The sequence below is a fragment of the Melitaea cinxia genome, chromosome 19 (assembly GCF_905220565.1).
Source record: "Melitaea cinxia chromosome 19, ilMelCinx1.1, whole genome shotgun sequence".
Lineage (NCBI taxonomy): Eukaryota > Metazoa > Arthropoda > Insecta > Lepidoptera > Nymphalidae > Melitaea > Melitaea cinxia.
Genome location: NC_059412.1, coordinates 7,651,680 through 7,662,122, shown reverse-complemented (window position 1 = coordinate 7,662,122; position 10,443 = coordinate 7,651,680). Strand labels below are relative to the sequence as shown.

Sequence of the window (10,443 nt, the reverse complement as noted above, 5' to 3'; positions counted from 1 at the left end):
GTTTCCTAATATCCTTATTAGGACCGCCAGGATTAATAAATTCTTTCGTGGATCCTCTGCAAAGAAATAAGAGAGATAAAGCTAGCGCGCGATCTGCGCATGACTGCAGTTTCGGACCTACTCTTTCGCTCGGGCACTCGGCACAGCACAACGGAGGCAAATACTTTTTCAGGCTTGTTGCTTTTTTACATTATTTATTTCTTACTAGCTGTTTCTCGCCCGCTTCGGTTGACAGTTCATGGCTTCGCTCCACGCGGAATAGTTATTCGGATTGAAGAACTTGATTGCTCTAAGTTAACAGGAAAAACCCCATGCAACAGTGAATCTTTAGACGAATTGACTAGATTACGAAATAGTTCGTAAGGCAATTCAATACTATCACATGCTTCAGCCTGTAATATCCCACTACTGGGTATAGGCCCTTTTCCCCATGTAGGAGAAGGATCTGAGCTTAATCCACCACGCTGCTCCAATGCGGGTTGACGGATATATTCCTACTATGAGTAACGATCGCTATCAGGTGTACATGATAACAACCGGGACCGACGGCTTAACGTGCCCTCTGAAGCACGGTGGGAAGACCCACAAGGACTGCACAAACATCCAGACCACGGCAAATACCTGTATGGCCAATGTTTATTATGTGCGGGGATGGAACCCGCAACCGCCAGCGCAACAGGTACAATCCATGGCTGTGACCGTTGCGCCAACGCGGCGTCTACACTATCACATGTCCGCAAGTAATTAAAAAATAAATAAATTATAGTTTAAAAAACAAAAAAAAACACGCTTTTATAGCTAATCGAACTAAAAAGTAGAAAATAATTTTAATTACAACGAGTTTATATTACAGTAGTAGAAGATCGAACAATCAATCATAATTAATTACTTCAAAATAAAATTATAATAAAATTTAAGTTAGGAAGAGAAAAATTCAAATCAGAGTTAAAGCGTGGGGGGCTTGATATATTAAATGTAACAATTATTCTACTTGCAACTATCTGTGTGGAGAGCTATAAAAACATAGTAAAAAGTTATGTAAATATAGTAAAAAGACGCTTTAAACTCAAAAAATTAAAAAAAAATTATAATTTAGAGTTTAAAATCGAATTGTTTTTTTTTTTACACTCAACATTATAAAAGCTACTTACAAAATAGAGCATAAACGAATGGCTTTAATTACTTTACATTTACTTAAACTAAAACAACTAAAAGTACCTACATCCACATTCCAAAAGAAACAAACGACGCCTACAACTTATCTGCAACAATAGGTGTATAATGGACAAATTCTTGAATGGAACGCTGCCGAGAGATTTTATTATAACTTCCTTGATACAGATAGGTATAGTAGTATAATTTTTAAAGCGAGCTTTACCATTAGATAAGTCGCTCCATTGCCAAAACCACCCAGTATGCTGCCAACATCTGCGCAGGGTTGACGTCCTGCGTCCGCAATATCTCTACGATTTCCCGCGTTTCCAACACCATTTTCGTCCGCTTTAAGTTTAAAAATTTAGTGTCCTTATGAAGGAAGTAATTTTAGTTATTCTTTGGGAGCTAACAAATAGGCGGTGTTTTCAGGATAATAATTTTTATAGAATACTAGGTAAGTTACAATTTTTTAATTTAAAGTGTTAATGACTTATTTGCACACGATATGTCAATCAATTTCATTATTGTATTAATAAAAATAGTACTTATCTACTATTCATTCTTCGAATAAATTATCATTATTTTTTCATATTTTTGTTCTAAAGGTTAAGAGCGAAATGTGAAGCCTATCGAATATGTATTTTGGCAATGGTCCAAAATTCTAAATAATATTTTTCTCACATAAAAGGCATTTTGACTTTGAAAAGGCTTTTAATGACTGCTATTTTTTATTTTTATCGTTACTGATGGCTATGTAAAATAATATCACACATTTCGATAAATCTAAATTTATATACACAACTTTTAGAAGATCGCGTAGCGCTACGACACGACGTAACCTTGTGTTACGTAGTAACAATTAAATTTAAGTAAAATAAGGTATTATCATATTTACGCCAGAAATTGAGTCAAGAATAAATACTGAAAAAGATGTATGTGCGTCTTTCATGCCATTTGGTGCAGACAGAAAGTGCCAAATTGGGAATTAAATAATAGCATGTCGTAGAACAGTTACTGGGTGAGTTTGCCAACAGCCGGTAGAGACTGTATGGGTTGATGATTTCGGAACAAATTTCACCAAGTAACTGCACATGCTATAAGTTACTATTGTTTCTGTACTCATTCTACAGCTAAACAGATTTACGACCTAAAAGTATAATGTACTTACATACAATACGCTTACTGTAGTCATAATTCACGTTAATGGTCATCATTGTATATCTTAAACTATGCATCCAAAAAACATACTGTTTGAAGCAAACTTTATCTTTATACTTATCTTTATGACAAAGTGACTTTTATTTTTATTATATTATTATATTTAGTGGATTAAGCTCTGATCCTTCTCCTACATGGGGAAAGAGGCCTATAACCAGTAGTGGGATATTACAGGCTGAAGCGGACTTTTATTCAAAAGAATTAATATGTCTATCTTAATAATAACGATCATAAAATAAATTCTCAAATTGTCAAGTTTTTGATATAGAATACTATATTGTGACTTACTTCCTACTTATCCATATAAGTTGTGTCCCGGACTCCTTGAGATCTGCTAAAGACTAAGATTTATTAGTACCTACGTTGTATTAACATATCACTTACCATAACGTCAATGTTAACGGATAATCCTTTTTCTTAGAACTCGTTTTACAATTAGTTTTTTTTTGTGAAAACTCACTACTAAAGAAATATAATATAGTGTACGACACTTAAGAATAATGTAGCTTCCTATCGGTAAAAGAAGCCCGTTGGCGCAGTTTGTAGTGCCATGCTTTCTGCTCCGGGGGTTGTGGGTTCGCTTCCCACCCCCAGTTTGGGTTGCAATAGATATATTTATTTATATATGTATTATTTATAAGTATGTTTATCGAAAAAAAAATATATATGTGGCCAGTCGGCTGTTATCTATAACACAAGCATTAAGTTGCTTACTTTAGGAACAGACGACGTGTGTGTATTATGTTAATATCTATTTATTTATTATTATTTATTTATAAAAAAGGGTGAGTAGTTTCAGAGATTAATCGTATATAACTGTACCTATTTATTATAATGTCTTATTCTACCGCTATCTTGCTCTACCGATTTTTACTCTATTTTTATAGTAGAATATGTTTAACTTTATTATGGTTTCAGATATACGTATGCACTATCAGTTTCTATTGGCTAACTTGTGAATTTTTGAAAGTCGTTATTAATATACACACTATGTATAATAAATAAATAACTGTTAAAGAAAAGTATCCTCCTACAGAATTATGAAATGAATATGATAACAACAAATATGTATGATGTATAAAAATTAATCAATTATGTATTTTATAAGTTCGCTACTAGGTCAATAGGTTATGGTTAGGCTTTCATAGCAAAACGACGCCCAGGCGTCGCGCGTCGTCACGGCGCCGAGCAGAAGATTGCAATCGAATTATTTTACTATCAAAGTCATGTACACTAAGTGCATCCGATTAGATTCAATTAAATTACCATTTAAGGATAATTACTGCAATTATTTAATGCAAATGACAAATTCAGTAAGCATTTTCTTTTAAGAAAAATTTAAATGAGTCGATATCTATTATTTTATTAAGACTATCATGGTTTCATTAAAAGAATAAGATTACAAGACAACAAAACGTTGAAAGGATAAGATTACAAGACAAAAGAAAATTACAAAAAACTTTAATTATTTGTGGTTGGGTTATATCGAACTCGCACCGACCAAAACCCCTGAGGTGTTCCTTCGTTGCACTTATGGTGGGATCGCGGGGACGCTATAGCACTTCTGCAATCCCGCCACCGTTTGTCCTTGCGAGTCCGTCGTGATGACAATACTTTGAAAGTCGCACTCGAATAGTAAGCGCGCCTTCCTCCTCTAGGCTGATCAGCGCGGCAGCTGTCAACAGAACAGCCCCATCTCCGCGTGGGGTCACGAAACTCCCCCCCTTCTCTCCGCACCACAATCACCGTCCGCACCTTCGTGCCATCCACCATACACTCACCACCGACTTCGCATCTGAGCTGGGAGGTGACTTTCCCACTCCAAGACCCACTTCCAGTGCTCCAGGACGGCCCAGTAACTTGTGGCAGTAGCTCTACCTTCTCCAACTCCTCGACTCAATGACCCATCCGAGCCGGGAGATCTGTTGGTAAGACCCGCCCCCGGTTGTCCAAGGTTAGCCAGAGGCTTGTGCACTTTCGTGCCTACCATGTATGCGCTTGCGGGTCCACTTTGGTGGGCCTGAGAATTACCCATAACGTACCCTCCCCAGTCCACAGTGTTAAAAGCTGTGGAACTGCTGCCCATCCCATTGCCGAGGGTGCATCACGAGGAGGTCACTGACAGGTGGCATTGGGGTGACGGAACAAATGACAGCGAAAGCGTCGTCGCAATCTTAACATTTAAAAGCTTTTTAATTAAGGAGAGTCTTTGATCGTAACGAGAGCTTTTATATTCGTCTGCATGAATTTTGCATTCGTCAAAGTGGAAGCAATTAATAAACTTTTTCTTATAATCTCAGGAAAATCCGATTTCGTATATTTTTTCTTTTTATTTGTTTTTTTTTTATATGACTACTAGTAACTATTTGTGAGAAATTATTAAAATTATTTAAAAAAAATATATTTTTGTAAAATATACTTAATTATAAAACTACCAACTATGAGTACACTAGGCGTTCTAAGTATATTTGAATAAAATTATATGAAGTGTACAATCGAAAAACAAAAGTTTTAGTTTGTAGGCACTGTCCGGGATATAATAAATCGTTGTCAACTTTTTTTAGCATGACTTCTTTTTACTCTATTATTTATATCAATAATTTTTCTTAACGTTTTTTCTTACAAGAAAACTCTTCTCTTAACTCGAATCTGCACCCTTAAAATAACAATAAATGAACTGTACCAATCTGTAGTTCACGGCAAAGTTACTTTGTGAAATATACCTACTCGTACTTCCAACGGAAGTTCGTCAATCTTTCTCTCTATCGCTATTTTTAAAACGCGTACCTACTAAATAGTAATTATTTGACTTTGACCTAAATATTTTATTTATATATTTACTAAATACTAGTGTAACAATTTGTTATGTACGGCATATAGACATATATTGTACTAACCTGTTATATTTGTAAGCTACCTTTTATTAAATATCTGTTGGTAAGATGATATATGAAAATGATCACTTTTCAATTACAAGATTACGCATTTTGCTTATATACAATCTAACACTTTTCTTCATAGTCAGTCAACTGTCTTGTAAATAAAGATGTGAAAATAATGTTTTTTTTTATTATTATCAATATACGCCGACGAAGTGTAGTGATGTCGAAGCCTCATTAACTTCGGTCCACTCGGAATATGAAGCCAAAAGGATTTTTTTTTCCTGTAAAAATACTTATATTAAACTGCATTCTTATGCGTGATGTGTATGGAATCTCTACTGTCCTTTGCGCTTCCAGAGTACGTAAAGCTTCGATTTCAGCCGATATCCTAGAAACTTGATAACAATCCGCCAGGTCCGGTGTATTTAAGATCCGATCCTTCTGTATCCATATACTAGAAGGCAGAGGCAGAAGGAGGAGGCATTTATCCTTCAATGGGACGTTAGTAGTACATTATAAATGTAATAAGTCATTAAATAAATAATTGAATGTTCTAATGTTTAATTTTTATATCCTTAACATTCTTTATATCGCCTCTAAACGACGTAAAATCATAAATTTTTCGTCAAAAAAGTCTACAATAAAAAAAAGAGTCATGGTAGCTAACAATTCCAATATTGCTATAATATTCATATTAGGTACATTAAAAACTTAGCTAATGTACCCAGTATTATGCTAGAAATACCATTTTTTTTCCACTAATCTCTAGTGTCTCGTAGACATCGCCTATCTATTGTCATCGGCTTTATTAAACATTATAACAAATTACTTAACCTAATAGACTCTATTGTTGGCTGAGCGGAAAAAAAGCCTAAGAAAATAAACTCTCGGTACTTTTTTCCAAATTTAAGTTCGTTGTACAAAAAAGTAAACAAAATTCACAGTATGTACATGAAATGGCCAGGACAAACATAAGACAGCCAGTTAATTTTCGCTGCCACAGGTACCAAGATTTTTTCGTACCAATGTGATAAAACAGAGTTGATGAATTAATATAAGTATATGTGCCATTGAAGACGCGTTGGCGTTCTAACTGAAGATTAAGGAAAAGCACACATAATGGAACATTCACGCTAGCTTCCTACTTGTAAGCCTTCTGATTTCCAGCCCTGTTAACCTATTATTAGATGCAGGTTACAAATAAAATAGTACCTAATCTATTTGTTTATACGACATAAGGTTTCATTCAAAATATGAATATAAGAAAAAATCGCCTCAACTACACTTAAACAATCTCATAAAAACTTTATCCTGACTTTTCGTCTAATTATTGGTAGCTTTTTGGTGAAAAATTTGTACGTTTATTAACAAACCGAATATACACAAGTAAAAACTATTAGGACTAAAATATCGATTATGTTGTTCTTATACTTGCGAAATTCAAGACCTTTTAGCCAAAAGAACTCTCAGGAGAAAATCAATGACGTCACACTCAGACACGACAACCTTACGTAACAGCGAGCGTCAACGGACGTTACACAACCCCACACCTGACTAAACACGTCACAATAATTTGATAACCACATAAGATTCAAATCAGTGTAACCAGATTATAATAATAGCATAGACGCACTGGCAAATGCACTTGGCTTGTCACGATGTCCAACAATAACAAGTCCTATTCAGTTCTAACCGGCCCTTGATCTAAATCAATTTCGTTAACGAAAATAAAACGTCTACTGTCTGGCGATGTAATTATATTCGCGTTTACTATTCTTTTGCCTATGATAATTAGGTATTCATAAGAAAAATATAAGTTACCACATACAAACTCATTATTAACTGATTTTGTATATTTTCTGAAACTTCGCTACGTCGTTCGCGGGATCATAATCTTAATTACAACGATGTATTATATTGATGGATTTAGGATCCTATACTAAAAATCTACTAATCTACTAATTGAAGTACACAATTATGTTATTATTTATGAGTCTTATAATTAACTGATTAAGCTAAATTAAGTACCTAGGTACTGAGACTGCTCAATAACAAGATTATTTTCAAATTAGATTTAAAGTAAGATGCGCGATATCATCTGTTTTATATTAATTTTATTTATTGCTAAACTTCCACGAATCAAAATAAAAAAAAAACAAAAATGCTTTATTCAAAAAGGCTTTTTTTAAAGCACTTATTCGAATCGTCATTTTACAAATTAAATTTTTAATTATTTTGAAAAGTGAAGCTACCGCCAGTTCGCAATGCATACCTACTCTGTAAAGAAGAACCGGCAATAAACTCAGCAGGTATTTAAAAAAAATAAAAACTGTGTTTTTATGCAATTTTGGGAGTATCTTGCATGAAATACACCGTCACTAAGTCCACACATCTTTATCTAATATATAAAATTCTCGTGTCACAGTTTTCGTTGTCATACTCCTCCGAAACGGCTTGACCGATTTTGATGAAATTTTTTGTGCTTATCCGGTATCTATGAGAATCGGCCAACATCTATTTTTCATCCCCCTAAATGTTAGGGGTAGTCCATCCCTAAATTTTTTTTTATTTTTTAGACAAAATTTTTAATTAATAATAATTTTTTTGTAATGATGATAATGATGAGACAAAATTTTTAATTTCTATTTTTTTATGATACAACATTAAAAAATACATATATCCCTAAATTTTCAACCCTCTACCATCAACCCCTATTTTTAATAGCGTTTAGTGGCAAGACAACGATTGCCGGGTCAGCTAGTTATCTATGTAACCCTGCACCAAATAATAAACTTTAGCTATTTCTTTTTAATACAAACTTTTAATTTATTCTCAGACAGTTCCAATGTCGTTTGTTAGATTTTATTATACATGCGAATACAATAAACCAAAAAGGAGACGTTTAGATAGTTTTCGCAGTCGCAAATTGGGAGCTACAATTTTGTTATTCCTTCTTGTTTTTACACTGCGAATATTCCTATTTATATCACCATTCATCATCACTTCAGCCTATCGTAGTCCACTGCTGGACTTAGCCCTCCCCAAGTTCGCCAGACATCCCGGTTTTCCGCAATCTTCATCCAGCCTACACCGGCAATTTTACGTAGATCTTCGATATCAAAATAATCGATATTCTTGTAAATATACTAAATATATATTTAGTGCTCTAAAATATTGTGACGCAATTGTTAATATGTCTACCTTATGAATAACATCCCGCAATCATAGCTCAATATTTTTCTAAGATCTACAACCTTTCTTAACAAAATAAGGCTTATTACATGAAAAAGAGATTATAACAACAAACCAATCCTGTTTTGTAAAATTTAGACCTAAACAAACTTTTTATTATTTAACTTAAGATAGACAATCGACGTTACTTTCCTGTCCCATCACTTTATTACTGTCGATAATTCATCTCATAACTTATTCCTTATCTTTGCATATTAGAAGGGCACTACTGTTTTAAGATGTAAAGTGCTAAAAGTTTGCATAAATTTTCGAATGCTGCATTCGTGTCAATTTATAACGTACCTTCTTCTTGATATCGTCTTAGTTCTTTTCTAAATTATATCGACATTCATTGTTATAATTAAATACTTACTTACTATACTTAGACACAACTTACCTACTACGGACAGTATGTAGCAGCAAGACTGACTACTGTCAGTGCTATTATATACAGTGCTATTTCTTAGCACATCTTATTTTTACTAATGTGCCCGTGTATAGTAGCAAGTTTGTATATATCTTCGCTTCAGCCTGTAATATCCCACTACTGGGCATAAGCCTCTTTCCCCATGTAGGAGAAGGATCAGAGCCTAATCGACCACGCTGCTCTAATGCGGGTTGGCGGATATATTCTCTACTATGACTAACGATCGCTATCAGGTGTACATGATAACAACCGGGACCGACGGCTTAACGTGCTCTCCGAGGCACGGTGGGGAGACCCACAAGGACTGCACAAACACCCAGACCACGGCAAACACCTGTATGGCCAATACAAATGTTTGTCATGTGCGGGGATCGAACCCGCAACCGCCAGCGCAATAGGTACAATCCATGGTGACCGTTGCGTATATCTTAATATTATATATAAATTACGCGTCACCTTGTTTATCCGCGATGGACTCCTAAACTACGATTACTTAACCGTATTTAATCGAATTTGCACACCGTGTGCAGTTTGATCCAACTTGAAAGATATGCTATATTTTATTTTGATATGTGTACTTATTATATTTAAGAAAAAAATAAGGCGGTACGAAGTTCGCCAGATATATATGATTCACTTACTTACTTAATATTTGTTTTTCGAGAAATCTTCTCCTTTAAATAGCTTTCTGCTCGCGGCTTCGCCAGAAAAATAAACGGAAAGTCAACGCGACTTTCCGTTTATTTTTCTATTAAAATATAGTCTGTTTCATTCAGTGATAAAGTAACATTACATTGCAAAAAAAATCACAACTTTTCTCTTTTGAATATTGTATAGATACAAATATAGACTAGTGTATTATCCTGTGAATAGAATTTTTTTAATGCAATTGTCACATTTTTTTGGTATCGCAGGGGAACCCATTTATGGGTGATATCCAGGACGCCCGGGTCCGGCCCGGTCCGGGGCTGGGCCCGGTTCATTCCTAGACCGTATGTCGGCTTCAGCGCTTGGGGTGCAATACCGACCAAACCCTTGCGAGAACCTTCAGCCGCTTTAATTGGATGGTCCCGGATCTGCAGGCAACAAGATCCCTCCAGCGACAGGCTGGCCTCGGTAAAAAGGCTAAACTTCTCCTCCATGGGGACTAACAGGTTCACCTCTGAACAATCCCGACGACGCCGTGTCTAGCAGGACCGGGTTCCCATCCCAGCTCGACACGGGACAGGGGCGTTACTGGAGGCGCATTAAGTAGCGCCTCCTACGCACCCCCGTTCGTAGCCTGCGGACGGAGGCCTCCTCTCTCACCTGCTCGTTATTTTTCTATTTCTGGGACATTACTGTATCGTAGAAGGAGACCATCGCCTTCCAGGACTCATCGTCGCCGACCATCACAGTGATGACGCTCGGGAGTGACAAGTCTCCTCCGAGGACTGTCGTCAGATCGCGATGCAGCGCCGCCCATCTCGAGCACACCTCGAGGGTGTGCTGGGCCGAGTCCATCGCCGCGCCACAATTGTGACATCCAGT

At 35.8% G+C, this 10,443-nt stretch overlaps 1 protein-coding gene across 1 annotated transcript in view; it reads left to right on the top strand.

The window, feature by feature from the left end:
* The first annotated feature begins 1,367 nt into the window (after nt 1–1,367).
* LOC123662969 (multidrug resistance protein homolog 49-like) overlaps nt 1,368–10,443 on the top strand; it is a 37,683-nt gene continuing 28,607 nt past the window's right edge. The window contains exon 1 of the mRNA XM_045597735.1: nt 1,368–1,609. The gene's annotated coding sequence lies outside the window, so the exon portion shown is untranslated. The remainder of the gene's footprint in view (nt 1,610–10,443) is intronic.